A 24,403-nucleotide genomic window follows, 5' to 3' on the forward strand; every position below is an offset into this window, starting at 1 on the left:
GCATATGCACCAATAATCACCCACCTCTCTCCATCAACTTTCAGTTTTACCCATATTAATCGAGAATTTACTTTCTTACATTCTATCACATACACCCACAACGCCTGTTTCAGGAGTATTGCTACTCCTTCCCTTGCTCTTGCCCTCTCACTAACCCCTGACTTTACTCCCCAGACATTCCCAAACCACTCTTCCCCTTTACCCTTGAGCTTCGTTTCACTCAGAGCCAAAACATCCAGGTTCCTTTCCTCAAACATACTACCTATCTCTCCTTTTTTCACATCTTGGTTACATCCACACACATTTAGGCACCCCACTCTGAGCCTTCGAGGAGGATGAGCACTCCCCGCGTGACTCCTTCTTCTGTTTCCCATTTTAGAAAGTTATTGCAAGGAGGGGAGGATTTCTGGCCCCCCGCTCCCGTCCCCTCTAGTCGCTTTCTACGACACGCGAGGAATACGTGGGAAGTATTCTTTCACCCCTATTCCCAGGGATGATATACATATATATATACATATACACATACACACACATACATATACATACGCACATACACACACACACACACATACATATATATACATATGAAAAATGTAAGAAACAATTTAGAAAACTGAAACTTCTAGCTTGAAATGAATGAACAAATGAATGTCACATAATGGTTCAACCTCTGGCTATGGAAAAAGGAAATGTATAACTTATTTACACAAACGTCAATAGCAGTTCTCATCAATTTAACCACTGTATCAATTTAACCACTCGACTTGTCGTCGAGACCAGACATGGAAGGGGCCATCCCTCCACCCAGCTCTGTGAGTGAGGACGGACGAGGTCAGCAAGAATTACGTGGGACGTGAAATGATCGTCAAAGCTGCGCTCCATCCCCTCAGCTGGTTTGCCAACACCTCAGTAATCTGCAGGTCCTCAGACGGTGGAAGAGAATCGCCGTGACGGGAACTGTGTCCTTCAGCATGGCAAGGAAATTGCCCATCGCTGAACAACGCTTCCACTGGACCTCTATCATCACCTCGTTAAGATCATCGTGTGTCAAGACATCATATAAAGCGCCTCTTCGCAAACGGAACTACCTTGGCCCACCAGTGATGCTACTACGTTTGTGAATCGGGAACCATTGCAACACAAACCTCGCCAGGTGGTAGAGTTTCCCGCAGTGTATCGAGACAGACTTCCCCAGAACTTTTTTTAAAGGGGAAGTAAATGTTTATAGTTGTGTTACTGGAGTGATAGTTTTCATACATGGTGTTTTGACAAGAAAATAGTGAAATTGGAGAAAAATGTAGCTTAGACATTGAAGCTTTTTTTTTTTTTTTTTTTTTTCCAAAAGAAGGAACAGAGGGGGGGGGGCCAGGTGAGGGTATTCCAAAAAAGGCCCAGTCCTCTGTTCTTAACGCTACCTCGCTAACGCGGGAAATGGCGAATAGTTTAAATGAAAAAAAATATATATATATATATATATATATATATATATATATATATATATATATATATATATATATATATTATATATATATATATATATATATATATATATATATATACATATATATATATATATATATATATATATATATATATATATATATATATATATATATATATATATATATATATATATATATATATATATATATATATATATATATATATTTTCTTTTCTTTCACACTATTCGCCATTTCACGCGTTAGCGAGATAACGTTAAGAACAAAGGACTGGGCCTTTGAGGGAATATCCTCATCTGGCCCCCTTCTCTGTTCCTTCTTTTGAAAAAAAAAAAAAAAATGTTAAAGCAGTGCATGTGAAGCGTCTGGGGCAAACCATGGAAATTTTTTGGTGCCAGGATGTGGAAAGGGAGCTGTAGTTTCGGTGCATTACACTTAAGAGATGGAGACTGAGTGTGAAGGAATATGGCATTTGTTGTCTTTTCCTGGCGCTACATCGCGCGTACTCGGGGGAGAGAGGGCTATCTAATGGCAGGGAGGCGGCAGGATTAGATGAAGGCAGCAAGTATGAATATGTACTTATGTATATATGTATATGTCCTTGTATATATATATATATGTATATATATTTGAAATGTAAAGGTATGTGTATGTGCATGTGTGGGCGTTTTTGTATATACATGTGCATGTGTGTTGGTTGGGCCATTTTTTCGGCTGTATCCTTGCGCTACCTCGCTAACGCGAGAGACAGCGAGAAAGTATAATATCATAATATATTTCCATAATATGTTTGTGCTTAAAGGTGCAACTGGAGGGATGTCTGATCATTATTGTGTGGAGACAAAGGTGTAGATTTATACAGGTTTTTAGAAAAGAAAATAGAATGTTGGGGTGAAGAGAGTGGTGAGAGTAAACGAGCTTGGGAAGGAGACTTGTGTGAGGAATTCCCGGGAGAGACTGAATGTAGAATAGAAAAAGGCGAGAGCAAAAGAAGTTAGGGGAATGGGAGACGAATGGGATGTATGAAGGAAGTTGTGATGGCTTGCGCAAAAGATGCTTGTGGCATGAGAAGTATGGGAAGTCGGCAGATTAGAAAGGCTCGTGAGTGGTTGAATGAAGAAATAAGATTATTAGTGAAAGAGAAGAGAGACGCATTCTGATGAGTTTTGCAGGGAAATGGTGCAAATAACTATAAAAGTAAGAGACAAGAGGTCAAGAGAAACGTGCAAGAGGTGAAAAGAGGGCAAATGAGAGTTGGGGTGGGAGTGTATCATTAAATTTTATTGAGAACAAAAGGATCTTTTGGAAAGAGGTAGATACAGTGCGTAAGACAGGAACATTGATGAAGAGGGCTAATGAAGAGGTGATAACAAGTAGTGGTGATGTGAGAAGGAGATGCAATGATTTGTTGTTTATCAGCACACAACATCTGACTCACTTCCCAAGCTCTCTTATCCACAACAGACTGCATACTTGCCCCTCTTACCAAAACTCTTGCATTCACCTCCATAACAACCCCATCCATAAACAAATTTAACAACCATGGAGACAACACGCACCCTTGCCGTAAACCAACATTCACTGAGAACCAATCACTTTCCTTACTTCCTACACATTCTTACATCCTCGATAAAAACTTTTCACTGCTTCTAACAACTTGCCTCCCACACCATATATTCTTAGTACCTTCCACAGGGCATCTCTATGAACTCTATCATATGCCTTCTCCAGATCCATAAATGCTACATACAAACCCATGTGCTTTTCTAAGTATTTCTCACATACATTCTTCAAACAAACACCTGATCCACACATTCTCTACCACTTCTTAAACCACACTACTCTTCCCCAGTCTGATGCTCTGTACATGCCTTCACCCTCTCAATCAATACTCTTAAATATAATTTTCCAGGCATATTCAACAAACTTATAGCTCTGTTATTTGAGCACTCACATTTATCCTCTTTGGCTTTGTACAATGTCAGTATGCAAGCATTTCTCCAATCCAGGCACCTCACCATGAGTCAAATATATATCAAATAAACTTACCAACCAGTCACTCCCTTTTTTGATAAATTCCACTATTATTCCATCTAATTTCATCCTCCGCAAAGCTTTTACTACCTATTTTCTCTTTACCAAATAATTCTCTCTAACCCTCTCACTTTGCACACCACTTCGACCAAAACACCCTACAAATGCCACTCTATCATCAAACACATTCAACAAATCTTCAAAATAATCACTCCATCGCCTTCTCACATCACCACTACTTGTTATTACCTCCCCATTAGCCCCCTTCACTGATGTTCTCATTTGTTCCCTTGTCTTACGCACTTCATTTACCTCCTTCCAAAACATCTATATTGTCGCCCTAAAATTTAACGATACTCTCTTACCCCAACTCTCATTTGCCCTCTTTTTCACCACTTGCACCTTTCTCTTGACCTCCTGCCTCTCTCTTTTATACATCTCCCAGTCATTTGCATTATTTCCCTGCAAAAATCGTCCAAATGCCTCCCTCTTTTCTTACACTAATAATCTTACTTCTTCACCACACCACTCACGACCCTTTAAAATCTGCCCACCTCCCACACATTTCATGCCATAAGCATTATTTGCGAAAGCCATCATTGCTTCCCTAAATATATCCCATTCCTCCCCCACTACCCTTACCTCCTTTGTTCCCACCTTTTTCCATTCTGTACTCAGTCTCTCCTGGCTCCTTCCTAACACAATTCTCCTTCCGAAGCTCACATACTCTCACCACTCTCTTCACCCCAACATTCTCTCTGCTTTTCTGAGAAAATCTACAAACATTCTCCTTCGCCTCCACACGATAATGATCAGACATCCCTCCAGTTGCACCTCTCAGCGCATTGACATTGAAAAGTCTCTTTTTCGCATGCCTATTAATTAACACGTTGTCCAATAACGCTCTGTAACCATCTCTCCTACTTACATACGTATACTTATATATATATCTCTCTTTTTAAACCAGATATTCCCAATCACCAGTCCTTTTTCAGCACATAAACCTGCAAAATCTTCACCATTTCCATTTACAACACTGAACACAACATGTACACCAATTATTCCCTCAACGACTACATAACTCACCTTTGCATTCAAATCACCCATCACTATAGCCCGGTCTCGTGCATCAAAACTACTAACACACTCACTCAGCTGCTCCCAAAACACTTTCCTCTCATGATATTTCTTCTCAGGCCTAGGTGCATATGCGCCAATAATCACCCATCTCTCTCCATCCACTGTCACTTTTACCTATATCAATCTATAGTTTTCTTTCATACACTCTATCAAATACTCACACCACTCCTCTTTCAGGAGTAGTGCTATTGTCCTCTCACTAACCCATGACTTTACTCCCAAAACATTTCCAAACCACTCTTTCCCTTTACCCTTGTGCTTCGTTTCACTCAGAGCCAAAATATCCAGGTTCTTTTCCTCAAAGATACTACCTATCTCTCCTTTTGTCTCATCTTGGTTACATCCACACAAATTTAGACACCCCAATCTGAGCCGTGGAGGAAGATGAGCACTCCCCGCGTAAATCCTACTCCTGTTTCCCTTTTTAGAAAGTTAAGATACAAGGAGGGGAGGGTTTCTAGCCCTGCGGTCCCGTCCCTTTCAGTCACCTATTACGGCACGTGAGGAACGCGTGGGAATGTGGCAGTTGAAGGAATAATTAGTATACATGGGGTGTTCAGTGTTGTAAATGGAAATGGTGAAGAGCTTGTACATTTATGTGCTGAAAAAGGACTGGTGCTTGGAAATGCCTGGTTTAAAAAGAGAGATATAGATAAATATACGTATGTAAGTAGGAGAGTTGGCCAGAGAGTGTTATTGGATTACGTGTTAATTGATAAGCGCGCGAAGGAGAGAATTTTGGATGTTAATGTGTTGAGAGGTACAACTGGAGGGATGTCTGATCATTATCTTGTGGAGGCGAAGGTGAAGATTTGTATAGGTTTTCAGAAAAGAAGAGAGATTGTTGGGATGAAGGGAGTGGTGAGACTAAGTGAGCTTGAGAAGGAGACTTGTGTGTGGAAGTACCAGGAGAGACTGAGTAATGAATGGAAAAAGGTGAGAACAAAGGATGTAAGGGGAGTGGGGAAGAAATGGGATGTATTTAGGGAAGCAGTTATGGCTTGCGCAAAAGATTCTTCAGGCATGTGAAGCATGGGAGGTGGGCAGATTAGAAAGGGTAGTGAGTGGTGGGATGAAGAAGTAACATTATTAGTGAAAGAGAAGAGAGAGGCATCTGGACGATTTTTGAAAGGAAATGATGCAAATAAGTGGGAGATGTATAAAAGAAAGAGGCAGGAGGTCAAGAGAAAGGTGCAAAAGGTGAAAAACAGGGCAAATGGGAGTTCGGGTGAGAGAGAATCATTGAATTTTAGGGAGAATAAAAACATGTTTTGGAAGGAGGTAAATAAAGTGCGTAAGACAAGGGAACAAATAGGAACTTCAGTGAAGGGGGTTAATGGAGAGGTGATAACAAGTAGTGGTGATGTGAGAAGGAGTTGGAGTGAGTATTTTCAAGGTTTGTTGTATGTATTTGATGATAGAGTGGCAGATATAGGGTGTTTTGGTCGAGGTGGTGTGCAAAGTGAGAGGGTTAGGGAAAATGATTTGGTAAACCGAGGAGAGGTAGTAAAAGATTTGCGGAAGATGAAAGCCGGAAAGTCAGCAGGTTTGGATGGTATTGCAGTGAAATTTATTATAAAGGGGTTGACTGTATTGTTGACTGGTTGGTAAGGTTATTTAATGTATGTGTGATTCATGGTGAGGAGCCTGAGGATTGGCGGAATGCTTGAATAGTGCCATTGTACAAAGGCAAAGGAGACAAATGTAGGTGCTCAAATTACAGAGGTATAAGTTTCTTGAGTATTCCTGGTAAATTATATGGGATGGTATTGATTGAGAGGTGAAGACATGTACGGAGCATCAGATTGGGGAAGAGCAGTGTGGTTTCAGAAGTGGTAGAGGATGTGTGGATCAAGTGTTTGCTTTGAGGAATGTATGTGAGAAATACTTAGAAAAGCAAATGGATTTGTATGTAGCATGTATGGATCTGGAGAAGGCATATGATAGAGTTCATAGAGATGCTCTGTGGAAGGTGTTTAAAATATTCGGTGTGGGAGGCAGGTTCCTGGAAGCAGTGAATAGCTTTTATCGAATATGTAATGCATGTGCACGTGTAGGAAGAGAGGAAAGTGATTGCTTTTCAGTGAATATAGGTTTGCGGCAGGGGTGTGTGATATCTCCATGGTTTTTTAATTTGTTTAGGGATGGGTTGTTAGGGAGGTGAATGCAACAGTTTGGAAAGAGGAACAAGTATGCAGGCTGTTGTTAATGAGGGAGCTTAGGAAGGGAGTCATGTGTTGTTCGCTGATGATACAGCGCTGGTGGCTGATTCATGTGAGAAAAGTACAGAAGCTGGTGACTGAGTTTGGTAAAGTGTTTCAAAGAAGAAAGTTGTGAGTAAATGAGAATAAGAGCAAGGTTATTAGGTACAGTAGGGTTGAGGCTCACGTCAATTGGGAGGTAGTTTTTAATGAAGAAAAAGTAGAGTAAGTGAAGTGTTTTAGATGTCTGGGAGTGGATCTGGCAGCGGATGGAACCATGGAAGCGGAAGTGAGCCATAGGGTGGGGGAGGTGGCAAAAATTCTGGAAGCCTTGAAGAATGTGTAGAAGTCGAGGACATTTTCTCGGAAAGCCAAAAATGGGTATTTTTGAAGGAATCAATATGTATATATATATATATATATATATATATATATATATATATATATATATATATATATATATATATATATATATATATATATATATATATATATATATATATTTATTTACTTATTTTTTTTTTCTTTGTCGCTGTCTCCCGCGCTTAGGAGGTAGCGCAAGGAAACAGACGAAAGAAATGGCCCAACCCACCCTATACACATGTATATACATACGTCCACACACGCAAATATACATACCTACACAGCTTTCCATGGTTCACCCCAGACGCTTCACTTGCCCTGATTCAATCCATTGACAGCACGTCAACCCCGGTATACCACATCGATCCAATTCACTCTATTCCATGCACTCCTTTCACCCTCCTGCATGTTCAGGCCCCGATCACACAAAATCTTTTTCACTCCATCTTTCCACCACCAATTTGGTCTCCCACTTCTCCTCGTTCCCTCCACCTCCGACACATATATCCTCTTGGTCAATCTTTCCTCACTCATTCTCTCCATGTGCCCAAACCATTTCAAAACACCCTCTTCTGCTCTCTCAACCACGCTCTTTTTATTTCCACACATCTCTCTTACCCTTACGTTACTTACTCGATCAAACCACCGTCACACCACACATTGTCCTCAAACATCTCATTTCCAGCACATCCATCCTCCTGCACACAACTTTATCCATAGCCAACGTCTCGCAACCATACAACATTGTTGGAACCACTATTCCTTTAAACATACCCATTTTTCCTTTCCGAGATAATGTTCTCGACTTCCACACATTCTTCAAGGCTCTCAGGATTTTCGCCCCCTCCCCCACCCTATGATCTACTTCCGCTTCCATGGTTCCATCCGCTGCCATATCCACTCCCAGATATCTAAAACACTTTACTTCATCCAGTTTATCTCCATTCAAACTGACCTCCCAATTGACTTGACCCTCAACCCTAATGTAAATAATTACCTTGGCCTTATTCACATTTACTCTTAACTTTCTTCTTTCACACACTTTACCATACACAGTCACCAGCTTCTGAAGTTTCTCATATGAATCAGCCACCAGTGCTGTATCATCTGCGAACAACAACTGTCTCACTTCCCAAGCTCTCTCATCCCCAACAGACTTCATACTTGCCCCTCTTTCCAAAACTCTTGCATTTACCTTCCTAACAACCCCATCCATAAACAAATTAAACAACCATGGAGATATCACACACTCCTGCCGCAAACTTACATTCACTGAGAACCAATCACCTTGCTCTCTTCCTACACGTACACATGCCTTACATCCTCGATAAAAACATTTCGCTGCTTCTAACAACTTGCCTCCCACACCATATATTCTTAACACCTTCCACAGAGCATCTCTATGAACTCTATCATATGCCTTCTCCAGATCCATAGATGCTACATACAAATCCATTTGCTTTTCTAAGTATTTCTCACACACATTCTTCAAAGCAAACACCTGATCCACACATCCTCTACCACTTCTGAAACAACACTGCTCTTCCCCAATCTGATGCTCTGTACATGCCTTCACCCTCTCAATCAATACCCTCCCATATGATTTACCAGGAATACTCAACAAACTTATACCTCTGTAATTTGAGCACTCACTCGTATCCGCTTTGCCTTTGTACAATGGCACTATGCACGCATTCCGCCAATCCTCAGGCACCTCACCATGAGTCATACATACATTAAATAACCTTGCCAACCAGTCAATAATACAGTCACCCCCTTTTTTAATAAATTAAACTACAATACCATCCAAACCTGCTGCCTTGCCTTTCATCTTCCGCAAATCTTTTACTACCTCTTCTCTGTTTACTAAATAATTTTCCCTAACCCTCTCACTTTGCACACCACCTCGACCAAAGCAACCTATATCTGCCACTCTATCATCAAACACATTCAACAGACCTTCAAAATACTCACTCCATTTCCTTCTCACATCACCACTACTTGTTATCACCTCCCCATTTGCGCCCTTCACTGAAGTTCCCATTTGCTCCCTTGTCTTACGCACTTTATTTACCTCCTTCCAGAACATCTTTTTATTCTCCATAAAATTAAATGATACTCTCTCACCCCAACCCTCATTTGCCCTCTTTTTCACCTCTTGCACCTTTCTCATGACCTCCTGTCTCTTTCTTTTATACATCTCCCACTCAATTGCATTTTTTCCCTGCAAAAATCGTCCAAATGCCTCTCTCTTCTCTTTCACTAATAATCTTACTTCTTCATCCCATCATTCACTATCCTTTCTAATCAACACAACTCCCACTCTTCTCATGCTACTAGCATCTTTTGCGCAATCCATCATTGATTCCCTAAATACATCCCATTCCTCCCCCAATCCCCTTACTTCCATTGTTTTCACCTTTTCCCATTCTGTACTCAGTTTCTCCTGGTACTTCCTCACACAAGTCTCCTTCCCAAGCTCACTTACTCTCACCACCCTCTTCACCCCAACATTCACTCTTCTTTTCTGAAAACCCATACAAATCTTCACCTTAGCCTCCACAAGATAATGATCAGACATCCCTCCAGTTGCACCTCTCAGCACATTAACATCCAAAAGTCTTTCTTTCGCGCGCCTCTCAATTAACACGTAATCCAATAACGCTCTCTGGCCATCTCTCCTACTTACATGTGTATACTTATGTATATCTTATGTATATCCCAATCACCAGTCCTTTCTCAGCACATAAATCTACAAGCTCTTCACCATTTCCATTTACAACACTGAACACCCCATGTATACCAATTATTCCCTCAACTGCCACATTACTCACCTTTGCATTCAAATCACCCATCACTATAACCCGGTCGCATGCATCAAAACAACTAACACACTCATTCAGCTGCTCCCAAAACACTTGCCTCTCATGATCTTTCTTCTCATGCCCAGGTGCATATGCACCAATAATCACCCATCTCTCTCTATCAACTTTCAGTTTTACCCATATTAATCGACAATTTACTTTCTTACATTCTCTCACATACTCCCACAACTCCTGTTTCAGGAGTACTGCTACTCTTTCCCTTGCTCTCGTCCACTCACTAACCCCTGACTTTACTCCCAAAACATTTCCAAACCACTCTTCCCCTTTACCCTTGAGCTTCGTTTCACTCAGAGCCAAAACATCCAGGTTCCTTTCCTCAAACATACTACCTATCTCTCCTTTTTTCACATCTTGGTTACATCCACACACGTTTAGACACCCTAGTCTGAGCCTTCGAGGAGGATGAGCACTCCCCGCGTGACTCCTTCTTCTGTTTCCCATTTTAGAAAGTTAGAAAGTACAAGGAGGGGAGGATTTCTGGCCCCCCGCTCCCGTCCCTTCTAGTCGCCTTCTACGACACGAGAGGGATGCGTGGGAAGGATTCTTTCACCACTATCCAAGGGATAAATATATATATATATACATATATATATATATATATATATATATATATATATATATATATATATATATATATATATATATATATATATATATATATATATATATATATATATATATATATATATATATATATATATATATATATATTATATATATATATATGAGAGGGTTAGGGAAAATGATTTGGTAAACATAGAAGAGGTAGTAAAAGCTTTGCGGAAGATGAAAGCCGGCAAAGCAGCAGGTTTGGATGGTATTGTAGTTTAATTTATTCAAAAAGGGGTGACTGTATTATTGACTGGTTGGTAAGGTTATTTAATGTATGTATTACTCATGGTGAGGTGGCTGAGGATTGGCGGAATGCGTGCATAGTGCCATTGTACAAAGGCAAAGGGGATAAGAGTGAGTGCTCAAATTTCAGAGGTATAAGTTTGTTAAGTATTCCTGGTAAATTATATGGGAGGGTATTGATTGAGAGGGTGAAGGCATGTACAGAGCATCAGATTGGGGAAGAGCAGTGTGGTTTCAGAAGTGGTAGAGGATGTGTGGATCAGGTGTTTGCTTTGAAGAATGTATGTGAGAAATATTTAGAAAAGCAAATGCATTTGTAGGTAGCATTTATGGACCTGGAGGAGGCGTATGATAGCGTTGATAGAGATGCTCTGTGGAAGGTATTAAGAATATATGGTGTGGGAGGCAGGTTGTTAGAAGCAGTGAAAAGTTTTTATCGAGGATGTAAGGCATGTGTACGTGTAGGAAGAGAGGAAAGTGATTGGTTCTCAGTGAATGTAGGTTTGCGGCAGGGGTGTGTGATATCTCCAAGGTTGTTTAATTTGTTTATGGATGGGGTTGTTAGGGAGGTGAATGAAAGAGTTTTTTAAAGAGGGGCAAGTATGAAGTCTGTTGTGGATGAGAGAGCTTGGGAAGTGAGTCAGTTGTTGTTCGCTGATGATACAGCGCTGGTGGCTGATTCATGTGAGAAACTGCAGAAGCTGGTGACTGAGTTTGGTAAAGTGTGTGAAAGAAGAAAGTTAAGAGTAAATGTGAATAAGAGCAAGGTTATTCGGTACAGTAGGGTTGAGGGTCAAGTCAATTGGGAGGTAAGTTTGAATGGAGAAAAACTGGAGGATGCAAAGTGTTTTAGATATCTGAGAGTGTATCTGGCAGCGGATGGAACCATGCAAGCGGAAGTGGATCATAGGGTGGGGGAGGGGGCGAAAATCGTGGGAGCTGTGAAGAATGTAAGGAAGTCGAGAACATTATCTCGGCAAGCAAAAATGGCTATGTTTGAAGAAATAGTGGTTCCAATAATGTTGTATGGTTGCGAGGCGTGGGCTATGGATAAAGTTGTGCGCATTAGGATGGATGTGCTGGAAATGAGATGTTTGAGGACAATGTGTGGTGTGAGGTGGTTTGATCGAGTAAGTAACGTAAGGGTAAGAGAGATGTGTGGAAATAAAATGAGCGTGGTTGAGAGAACAGAAGAGTTGTTTTGAAATGGTTTGGACACATGGAGAAAATGAGTGAGGAAAGATTGGCCAAGAGGATATATGTTTCGGAGGTGGAGGGAACGAGGAGAAGTGGGAGACCAAATTGGAGATGGAAAGATGGAGTGAAAAAGATTTTGTGTGATCGGGGCCTGAACATGCAGGAGTGTGAAAGGAGGGCAAGGAATAGAGTGAATTGGATCGATGTGGTATACCGGGTTGACGTGCTGTCAGTGGATTGAATCAGGGCATGTGAAGCGACTGATGTAAACCATGGAAAGCTGTGTAGGTATATATATTTGCGTGTGTGGACGTATGTATATACATGTGTATGGGGGTGGGTTGGGCCATTTCTTTCGTCTGTTTCCTTGCGCTACCTCGCAAACGCGGGAGACAGCGACAAAGCAAAAAAAAAAAAAAATTAAGTGCGTAAGACAAGGCAGTAAATGGAAAGATCAGTGAAGACGGATCAGTGAAGACCCCCCCCCATACACATGTACATACACACGTCCACACACGCAAATATACATTCCTACACAGCTTTCCATGGTTTACCTCGGACGCTTCATATGCCTTGATTCAATCCACTGACAGCACGTCAACCCCTGTATACCACATCGCTCCAATTCACTCTATTCCTTGCCCTCCTTTCACCCTCCTGCATGTTCAGGCCCCGATCACACAAAATCCTTTTCACTCCATCTTTCCACCTCCAATTTGGTCTCCCTCTTCTCCTCGTTCCCTCCACCTCCGACACATATATCCTCTTGGTCAATCTTTCCTCACTCATTCTCTCCATGTGCCCAAACCATTTCAAAACACCCTCTTCTGCTCTCTCAACCACGCTCTTTTTATTTCCATACATCTCTCTTACCCTTACGTTACTTACTCGATCAAACCACCTCACACCACACATTGTCCTCAAACATCTCATTTCCAGCACATCCATCCTCCTGCGCACAACTCTATCCATAGCCCACGCCTCGCAACCATACAACATTGTTGGAACCACTATTCCTTCAAACATACCCATTTTTGCTTTCCGGGATAATGTTCTCGACTTCCACACATTTTTCAAGGCTCCCAAAATTTTCGCCTCCTACCCCACCCTATGATCCACTTCCGCTTCCATGGTTCCATCCGCTGACAGATCCACTCCCAGATATCTAAAACACTTCACTTCCTCCAGTTTTTCTCCATTCAAACTCACCTCCCAATTGACTTGACTCTCAACCCTACTGTACCTAATAACCTTGCTCTTATTCACATTTACTCTTAACTTTCTTCTTCCACACACTCTACCAAACTCCGTCACCAGCTTCTGCAGTTTCTCACATGAATCCGCCACCAGCGCTGTATCATCAGCGAACAACAACTGACTCACTTCCCAAGCTCTCTCATCCCCAACAGACTTCATACTTGCCCCTCTTTCCAAGACTCTTGCATTTACCTCCCTAACAACCCCATCCATAAACAAATTAAACAACCATGGAGACATCACACACCCCTGCCGCAAACCTACATTCACTGAGAACCAATCACTTTCCTCTCTTCCTACACGTACACATGCCTTACATCCTCGATAAAAACTTTTCACTGCTTCTAACAACTTGCCTCCCACACCATATATTCTTAATACCTTCCACAGAGCATCTCTATCAACTCTATCATATGCCTTCTCCAGATCCATAAATGCTACATACAATTCCATTTGCTTTTCTAAGTATTTTCTAAGTATATATATATATATATATATATATATATATATATATATATATATATATATATATATATATATATATATATATATTTATTCATTTTGCTTTGTCGCAGTGTCTCTCGTTTCCGAGGTAGCGCAAGGAAATAGACGAAAGAAATGGCCCAACCCACCTCCATACACAATGCATATACATACACGTGCACACACGCAAATATACATACCTATACATCTCAATGTACACATATATATACACACAGAGACACATATATATATACCCATGCACACAATTCACAGTCTTCCTTTATTCATTTCCATCACCACCTCGCAACACATGGAATACCATCCCCCTTCCCCCTCATGTGTGCGAGGTAGCACTAGGAAAAGACAACAATAGCCTCATTCGTTCTCACTCAGTCTCTAGCTGTACTGAAATAATGCCCGAAACCACAGCTCCCTTTCCACATTCAGGCCTCACACAACTTTCCATGGTTTACCCCAGACGCTTCACATGCCGTGATTCAATCCACTGACAGCACGTCAAACCCGGTATACCACATCGATCCAATTCACTCTATTCCTTGCTCTCCTTTCACCCTCCTGCATGTTCAGGCCCCGATCACACAAAATCTTTTTCACTACATCTTTTCACCTCCAATTTGGTCTCCCACTTCTCGTTCCCTCCACCTCCGACACATATATCCTCTTTTTCAATGTTTCCTTACTCATTCTCTCCATGTGCCCAACCCATTTCAAAACAACTTCTTCTGCTCTTTCAACCATGTTCTTTTTATTTCCTCACATCTCTCTTACCCTTACATTACTTACTCGATCAAACCACCTCACACCACACATTGTCCTCAAACATATCATTTCCAGCACATCCACCCTCCTGCGCACAACTCTATCCATAGCTCACGCCTCTCAACCATACAACATTGTTGGAACCACTGTTCCTTCAAACGTAGCCATTTTTCTTTCCGAGATCATGTTCTCGACTTCCACACATTCTTCAAGGCTCCCACGATTTTCGCCCATTCCCCCACCCTTTGATTCACTTCCGCTTCCATGGTTCCATCCGCTGCTAGATCCACTCCCAGATATCTAAAACACTTTAATTCCTCCAGTTTTTCTCCATTCAAACTTACCTCCCAATTGACTCGACCCTGAACCCTACTGTACCTAATAACCTTGCTCTTATTCACATTTACTCTTAACTTTCTTCTTTCACACACTTTACCAAACTCAGTCAACAGCTTCTGCAGTTTCTTACATGAATCAGCCACCAGCGATGTATCATCAGCGAACAACAACTGACTCACTTCCCAAGCTCTCTAATCCATAACAGACTTTATACTTGCAACTCTTTCCAAAACTCTTGCATTCACCTCCCTAACAACCCCATCCATAAACAAATTAAACAACCATGGAGATATCACACACCCCTGCCGCAAACCTACATTCACTGAGAACCAATCACTTTCCTCTCTTCCTACACGTACACACGCCTTACATCCTCGATAAAAACTTTTCACTGCTTCTAACAACTTTCCTCCCACACCATATACTCTTGATACCTTCCAGAGAGCATCTCTATGAACTCTATCATATGCCTTCTCCAGATCCATAAATGCTACATAAAAATCCATTTGCTTTTCGAAGTATTTCTCACATACATTCTTCAAAGCAAACACCTGATCCACACATCCTCTACCACTTCTGAAACCACACTGCGCTCCCCCATTCTGATGCTCTGTACATGCCTTCACCCTCTCAATCAATACCCTCCCATATAATTTACCAGGAATACTCAACAAACTTATACCTCTGTAATTTGAGCACTCACTCTTATCCCCTTTGCCTTTGTACAATGGCACTATGCACGCATTCCGCCAATCCTCAGTCACCTCACCATGAGTCATATTTATTTTTTTATTATTTTTCTTTGTAGCTGTCTCCCGCGTTTGCTAAATCATTTCTTACATTTTTCATATGTATATATATATATATGTATATATATAAATATATATATATATATATTTATTTTTTTTTTTTTATACTTTGTCGCTGTCTCCCGCGTTTGCGAGGTAGCGCAAGGAAACAGACGAAAGAAATGGCCCCCCCCATACACATGTATATACATACGTCCCACACGCAAATATACATACCTACACAACTTTCCATAGTTTACTCCAGACGCTTCACATGCCGTGATTCAATCCACTGACAGCACGTCAACCCCGGTATACCATATCGCTCCAATTCACTCTATTCCTTGCCCTCCTTTCACCCTCCTGCATGTTCAGGCCCCGATCACACAAAATCTTTTTCACTCCATCTTTCCACCTCCAATTTGGTCTCCCTCTTCTCCTCGTTCCCTCCACCTCCGACACATATATCCTCTTGGTCAATCTTTCCTCACTCATTCTCTCCATGTGCCCAAACCACTTCAAAACACCCTCTTCTGCTCTCTCAATCACGCTCTTTTTATTACCACACATCTCTCTTACCCTTACGTTACTCATTCGATCAAACCACCTCACACCACACATTGTCCTCAAACATCTCATTTCCAGCACATCCACCCTCCTGCGCACATCTCTATCCATAGCCCACGCCTCGCAACCATACAACATTGTTGGAACCACTTTTCCTTCAAACATACCCATTTTTGCTTTCCGAGATAATGTTCTCGACTTGCACACATTCTTCAAGGCTCCCAGAATTTTCTCCCCCTCCCCCACCCTATGATCCACTTCCGCTTCCATTGTTCCATCTGCTGCCACATCCACTCCCAGATATCTAAAACACTTCACTTTCTCCATTTTTTCTCCATTCAAAATCACCTCCCAATTGACTTGACCCTCAACCCTACTGTACCTAATAACCTTGCTCTTATTCACATTTACTCTTAACTTTCTTCTTCCACACACTTTACCAAACTCAGTCACCGGCTTCTGCAGTTTCTCACATGAATCAGCCACCAGCGCTGTATCATCAGCGAACAACAACTGACTCACTTCCCAAGCTCTCTCATCCCCAACAGACTTCATACTTGCCCCTCTTTCCAAAACTCTTGCATTTACCTCCCTAACAACCCCATCCATAAACAAATTAAACAACCATGGAGACATCACACACCCCTGCCGCAGACCTACATTCACTAAGAACCAATCACTTTCCTCTCTTCCTACACGTACACATGCCTTACATCCTCGATAAAAACTTTTCACTGCTTCTAACAACTTTCCTCCCACACCATATATTCTTAATACCTTCCACAGAGCATCTCTATCAACTCTATCATATGCCTTCTCCAGATCCATAAATGCTACATACAAATCCATTTGCTTTTCTAAATATTTCTCACATACATTCTTTAAAGCAAACACCTGATCCACACATCCTCTACCACTTCTGAAACCACACTGCTCTTCCCCAATCTGATGCTCTGTACATGCCTTCACCCTCTCAATCAATACCCTCCCATATAATTTACCAGGAATACTCAACAAACTTATACCTTTGTAATTTGAGCACTCACTCTTATCCCCTTTGCCTTTGTACAATGGCACTATGCACGCATTCCGCCAATCCTCAGGCACCTCACCATGAGTCATACATACATTAAATAACCTTACCAACCAGTCAACAATACAGTCACACCCTTTTTTAATAAATTCCACTGCAATACCATCCAAACCTGCTGCCTTGCCGGCTTTCATCTTCCGCAAAGCTTTCACTACCTCTTCTCTGTTTACCAAATCATTTTCCCTAACCCTCTCACTTTGCACACCACCTCGACCAAAACACCCTATATCTGCCACTCTATCATCAAACACATTCAACAAACCTTCAAAATACTCACTCCATCTCCTTCTCACATCACCACTACTTGTTATCACCTCCCCATTTGCGCCCTTCACTGAAGTTCCCATTTGCTCCCTTGTCTTACGCACTTTATTTACCTCCTTCCAGAACATCTTTTTATTCTCCCTAAAATTTAATGATACTCTCTCACCCCAACTCTCATTTGCCCTTTTTTTCACCTCTTGCACCTTTCTCTTGACCTCCTGTCTCTTTCTTTTATACATCTCCCACTCAATTGCATTTTTTCCCTGCAAAAATCGTCCAAATGCCTCTCTCTTCTCTTTCACTAATACTGATACTTCTTCATCCCACCACTCACTACCCTTTCTAATCAACCCACCTCCCACTCTTCTCATGCCACAAGCATCTTTTGCGCAATCCATCACTGATTCCCTAAATACATCCCATTCCTCCCCCACTCCCCTTGCTTCCATTGTTCTCACCTTTTTCCATTCTGTACTCAGTCTCTCCTGGTACTTCCTCACACAGGTCTCCTTCTCAAGCTCACTTACTCTCACCACCCTCTTCACCCCAACATTCACTCTTCTTTTCTGAAAACCCATACAAATCTTCACCTTAGCCTCCACAAGATAATGATTAGACATCCCTCCAGTTGCACCTCTCAGCACATTAACATCCAAAAGTCTCTCTTTCGCACGCCTGTCAATTAACACGTAATCCAATAACGCTCTCTGGCCTCTCCTACTTACATAAGTATACTTATGTATATTTCGCTTTTTATATATATATATATATATATATATATATATATATATATATATATATATATATATATATATATATATATATATATATATATATATATATATATATATATATATATATATATATATATATATATATATAGTACAGAATGGAAAAAGGTGAGAACAATGGAAGTAAGGGTAGTGGGGGAGGAATGGGATGTATTTAGGGAATCAGTGATGGATTGCGCAAAAGATGCTTGTGGCATGAGAAGAGTGGGAGGTGGGTTGATTAGAAAGGGTAGTGAGTGGTGGGATGAAGAAGTAAGAGTATTAGTGAAAGAGAAGAGAGAGGCATTTGGACGATTTTTGCAGGGAAAAAATGCAATTGAGTGGGAGATGTATAAAAGAAAGAGACAGGAGGTCAAGAGAAAGGTGCAAGAGGTGAAAAAAAGAGCAAATGAGAGTTGGGGTGAGAGAGTATCATTAAATTTTAGGGAGAATAAAAAGATGTTCTGGAAGGAGGTAAATAAAGTGCGTAAGACAAGGGAGCAAATGGGAACTTCAGTGAAGGGCGCAAATGGGGAGGTGATAACAAGTAGTGGTGATGTGAGAAGGAGATGGAGTGAGTATTTTGAATGTTTGTTGAATGTGTTTGATGATAGAGTGGTAGATATAGGGTGTTTTGGTCGAGGTGGTGTGCAAAGTGAGAGGGTTAGGGAAAATGATTTGGTAAACAGAGAAGAGATAGTGAAAGCTTTGCGGAAGATGAAAGCCGGCAAGGCAGCAGGTTTGGATGGTATTGCAGTGGAATTTATTAAAAAAGGGGGTGACTGTATTGTTGACTGGTTGGTAAGGTTATTTAATGTATGTATGACTCATGGTGAGGTGCCTGAGGATTGGCGGAATGCGTGCATAGTGCCATTGTACAAAGGCAAAGGGGATAAGAGTGAGTGCTCAAATTACAGAGGTATAAGTTTGTTGAGTATTCCGTGTAAATTATATGGGAGGGTATTGATTGAGAGGGTGAAGGCATGTACAGAGCATCAGATTGGGGAAGAGCAGTGTGGTTTCAGAAGTGGTAGAGGATGTGTGGATCAGGTGTTTGCTTTGAAGAATGTATGTGAGAAATACTTAGAAAAGCAAATGGATTTGTATGTAGCATTTATGGATCTGGAGAAGGCATATGATAGAGTTGATAGAGATGCTCTGTGGAAGGTATTAAGAATATATGGTGTGGGAGGAAAGTTGTTAGAAGCAGTGAAAAGTTTTTATCGAGGATGTAAGGCATGTGTACGTGTAGGAAGAGAGGAAAGTGATTGGTTCTCATTGAATGTAGGTTTGCGGCAGGGGTGTGTGATGTCTCCATGGTTGTTTAATTTGTTTATGGATGGGGTTGTTAGGGAGGTAAATGCAAGAGTTTTGGAAAGAGGGGTAAGTATGAAGTCTGTTGGGGATGAGAGAGCTTGGGAAGTGAGTCAGTTGTTGTTCGGTGATGATACAGCGCTGGTGGCTGATTCATGTGAGAAACTGCAGAAGCTGGTGACTGAGTTTGGAAAAGTGTGTGGAAGAAGAAAGTCAAGAGTAAATGTGAATAAGAGCAAGGTTATTAGGTACAGTGGGGTTGAGGGTCAAGTCAACTGGGAGGTGAGTTTGAATGGAGAAAAACTGGAGGAAGTGAAGTGTTTTAGATATCTGGGAGTGGATCTAGCAGCGGATGGAACCATGGAAGCGGAAGTGGATCATAGGGTGGGGAAGGGGGCGAAAATCCAGGGGGCCTTGAAGAATGTGTGGAAGTCGAGAACATTATCTCGGAAAGCAAAAATGGGTATGTTTGAAGGAATAGTGGTTCTAACAATGTTGTATGGTTGCGAGGCGTGGGCTATGGATAGAGTTGTGCGCAGGAGGATGGATGTGCTGGAAATGAGATGTTTGAGGACAATGTGTGGTGTGAGGTGGTTTGATCGAGTGAGTAACGTAAGGGTAAGAGAGATGTGTGGAAATAAAAAGAGCGTGGTTGAGAGAGCAGAAGAGGGTGTTTTGAAGTGGTTTGGGCACATGGAGAGGATGAGTGAGGAAAGATTGACCAAGAGGATATATGTGTCGGATTTGGAGGGAACAAGGAGAAGAGGGAGACCAAATTGGAGGTGGAAAGATGGAGTGAAAAAGATTTTGTGTGATCGGGGCCTGAACATGCAGGAGGGTGAAAGGAGGGCAAGGAATAGAGTGAATTGGAGCGATGTGGTATACCGGGGTTGACGTGCTGTCAGTGGATTGAATCAAGGCATGTGAAGCGTCTGGGGTAAACCATGGAAAGCTGTGTAGGTATGTATATTTGCGTGTGTGGACGTGTGTAAACACATGTGTATGGGGGGGGGGGGGTTGGGCCATTTCTTTCGTCTGTTTCCTTGCGCTACCTCGCAAACGCGGGAGACAGCGACAAAGTATAATAAAAAAAAAAATATATATATATATATATATATATATATATATATTATCCCTGGGGATAGGGGTGAAAGAATACTTCCCACGCATTCCTCACGTGTCGTAGAAGGCGACTGGAGGGGACGGGAGCGGCTGCCAGAAATCCTCCCCTCCTTGTATTTTAACTTTCTAAAAATGGGAAACATATATATATATATATATATATATATATATATATATATATATATATATATATATATATATATATATATATATATATATATATATATATATATATATATATATATATATATATATATATATATATATATATATATATATATATATATATATATATATATATATATATATATATATATATATATATATATATATGTATATATATACATATTCATATGGAGAGAATGAGTGGGAAAAGATTGACCAAGAGGATATATATGTCAGATGTGGAGGGAACGCGGAGAAGTGGGAGACCAAATTGGAGGTGGAAAGATGGAGTGAAGAAGATTTTGATTGATCGGGGCTTGAACATGGAGGAGGGTGAAAGGCGTGCAAGGAATAGAGTGAATTGGAATGATGTGGTATACCGGGGTCGACCTTCTGTCAATGAACTGATCCAGGGCATGTGAAGCGTCTGGGGTAAACCATGCAAAGTGTGTGGGGCCTGGATGTGGAAAGGGAGCTGTGTTTTCGGCGCATTATTTCATGACAGCTAGAGACTGAGTGTGAACGAATGGGGCCTTTGGTGTTTGTCCTAGCGCTACTTCGCACACATGAGGGAGGAGGGGGTTGTTATTCCATGTGTGGCGAGGTGGCGATGGGAACAAATAAAGGCAGACAGTATGAATTATGTACATGTGTATATATGTATATGTCTCTGTGTGTATATATATGTGTACATTGAGATGTATAGGTTTGTATATTGTGCGTGTTTGGACATATATGTATATACATGTGTATGTGGGCGGGTTGGGCCATTCTTTCGTCTGTTTCCTTGCGCTACCTCGCTAACGCGGGAGACAGCAACAAAGCAAAATATAAATAAAAAAAAAAGAAATAATGATGATATACATATATATATATATATATATATATATATATATATATATATATATATATATATATATATATATATATATATATATATATATATATATATATATATATATATATATATATATATATATATATATATATATATATATATATATATATATATATATATATATATATATGTATATATATATATTGCTTTGTACTTTTCTCCCGGGTTAGCGAGATAGCGCAAGGAAACAGACGAAAGATTGGCCCAACCCACATACGTACACAAGTATATACATATACGTCCACACGCAAATATACATACCTATACATCTTAACGTATACATATATATACACACACAGACATATACATATTTGCACACGTAAATAATTCATAGTCTGCCTTTTTTCATTCCCATCGCCACCCCGCCACACATGAAATAAAAAGCCCCCTTCTCCTGTATGTGCGGGAAAAGACTCCAAAGGCCACATTCGCTCACACTCAGTCTGTAGTTGTCATGTATATTGCACTGAAACCGGAGCTCCATTTCCATATGCATTCCCCACGGAAGTTTCCATAGTTTACCCCAGACGTTTCACACGCCAGGGTTCAATATATTGACAGTACGTCGACCCATGTATACCACATCGTTCCAATTCACTCTATTCTTTGCACATCTTTCATCCTCCTGCATGTTCAGGCCCCGATCACTCAAAATCTTTTTCACTCCATCTTTCCACCTCCAATTTGGTCTCCCACTTCTGCTCGTTCTCTCCACCTTTGACATTTGTATCCTCTTTGTCACTCTTTCCTCATTCATTCTCTCCATGTGAACAAACCATTTCAAAACACCCTCCCCTGCTCCTTTAACTACATTCTATTTATTACCACATATCTCTCTTACCCTATTATCAGTTCCTCGATCAAAACATAGTACACCACATATTGTCCTCAAATATTTCATTTCCAACACATCCACCTTCCTCCGCACAACTCTATCTATAGCCCACGCCTTGCAACTATAAAACATTGTTGGAGACACTATTCTCTCAAACATACCCATTTTTGCTTGCCGAGATAATGTTCTCGACCTCACACATTCTTCAACGCTCCCAGAACTTTAGCCCCTTCACCCACCCTATGATTCCCTTCCGCTTCCATGGTTTCATCCGTGCCAAATCCACTCCAAGATATCTAAAACACTTCAATTCCTCGAGTTTTTCTTCATTCAAACTTACCTCCCAATTGACTTGACCCTAAACTCTAATGTACTTAATAACCTTGCTCTGACTCACATTTACTCTAAGCTTTCTTCTTTCACACACTTAATCAAACTCAGTCACCAGCTTCTGCAGTTTCTCACAAGAATCTCCCACCAACGCTGTAACATCAGCGAACAACAACTGACTCACTTCCCAAGCTCTATCATCCACAACACATATATATCATCCCTGGGGTTAGGGGAGAAAGAATACTTACCAAGTATTCCCTGCGTGTCGTAGAAGGCGACTTAAAGGGAAGGGAGCGGGAGGGTTGGAAATCCTCCCCTCTTTTTTTGTTCTCAAGAAGGAACAGAAAAAGGGGCCAGGTGAAGGTATTCCCACAAAGGCCCAGTCGTCTGTTCTTAACGCTACCTCGCTAACGCGGGAAATGGCGGATAGTATGAAAGAGAAAGATATATATATATATATATATATATATATATATACATATATATATATATATATATATATATATATATATATATATATACATATATATATATATATATATATATATATATATATATATATATATATATATATATATATATATATATATATATATATATATATATATATATATATATATTTATTATTTTATTAATTATTATACTTTGTCGCTGTCCCCCGCGTTTGCGAGGTAGCGCAAGGAAACAGACGAAAGAAATGGCCCAACCCCCCCATACACATGTATATACATACGTCCACACACGCAAATATACATACCTACACAGCTTTCCATGGTTTACCCCAGACGCTTCACATGCCTTGATTCAATCCACTGACAGCACGTCAACCCCGGTAGACCATATCGCTCCAATTCACTCTATTCCTTGCCCTCCTTTCACCCTCCTGCATGTTCAGGCCCCGATCACACAAAATCTTTTTCACTCCATATATATATATATTTTTTTTTTATTATACTTTGTCGCTGTCTCCCGCGTTTGCGAGGTAGCGCAAGGAAACAGACAAAAGAAATGGCCCAACCCCCCCCCCCATACACATGTATATACATACGTCCACACACGCAAATATACATACCTACACAGCTTTCCATGGTTTACCCCAGACGCTTCACATGCATTGCTTCAATCCACGGACAGCACGTCAAACCCGGTAGACCACATCGCTCCAATTCACTCTATTACTTACCCTCCTTTCACCCTCCTGCATGTTCAGGCCCCGATCACACAAAATCTTTTTCACTCCATCTTTCCACCTCCAATTT

The sequence above is a fragment of the Panulirus ornatus genome, chromosome 13 (genome assembly GCF_036320965.1).
Source record: "Panulirus ornatus isolate Po-2019 chromosome 13, ASM3632096v1, whole genome shotgun sequence".
NCBI lineage: Eukaryota > Metazoa > Arthropoda > Malacostraca > Decapoda > Palinuridae > Panulirus > Panulirus ornatus.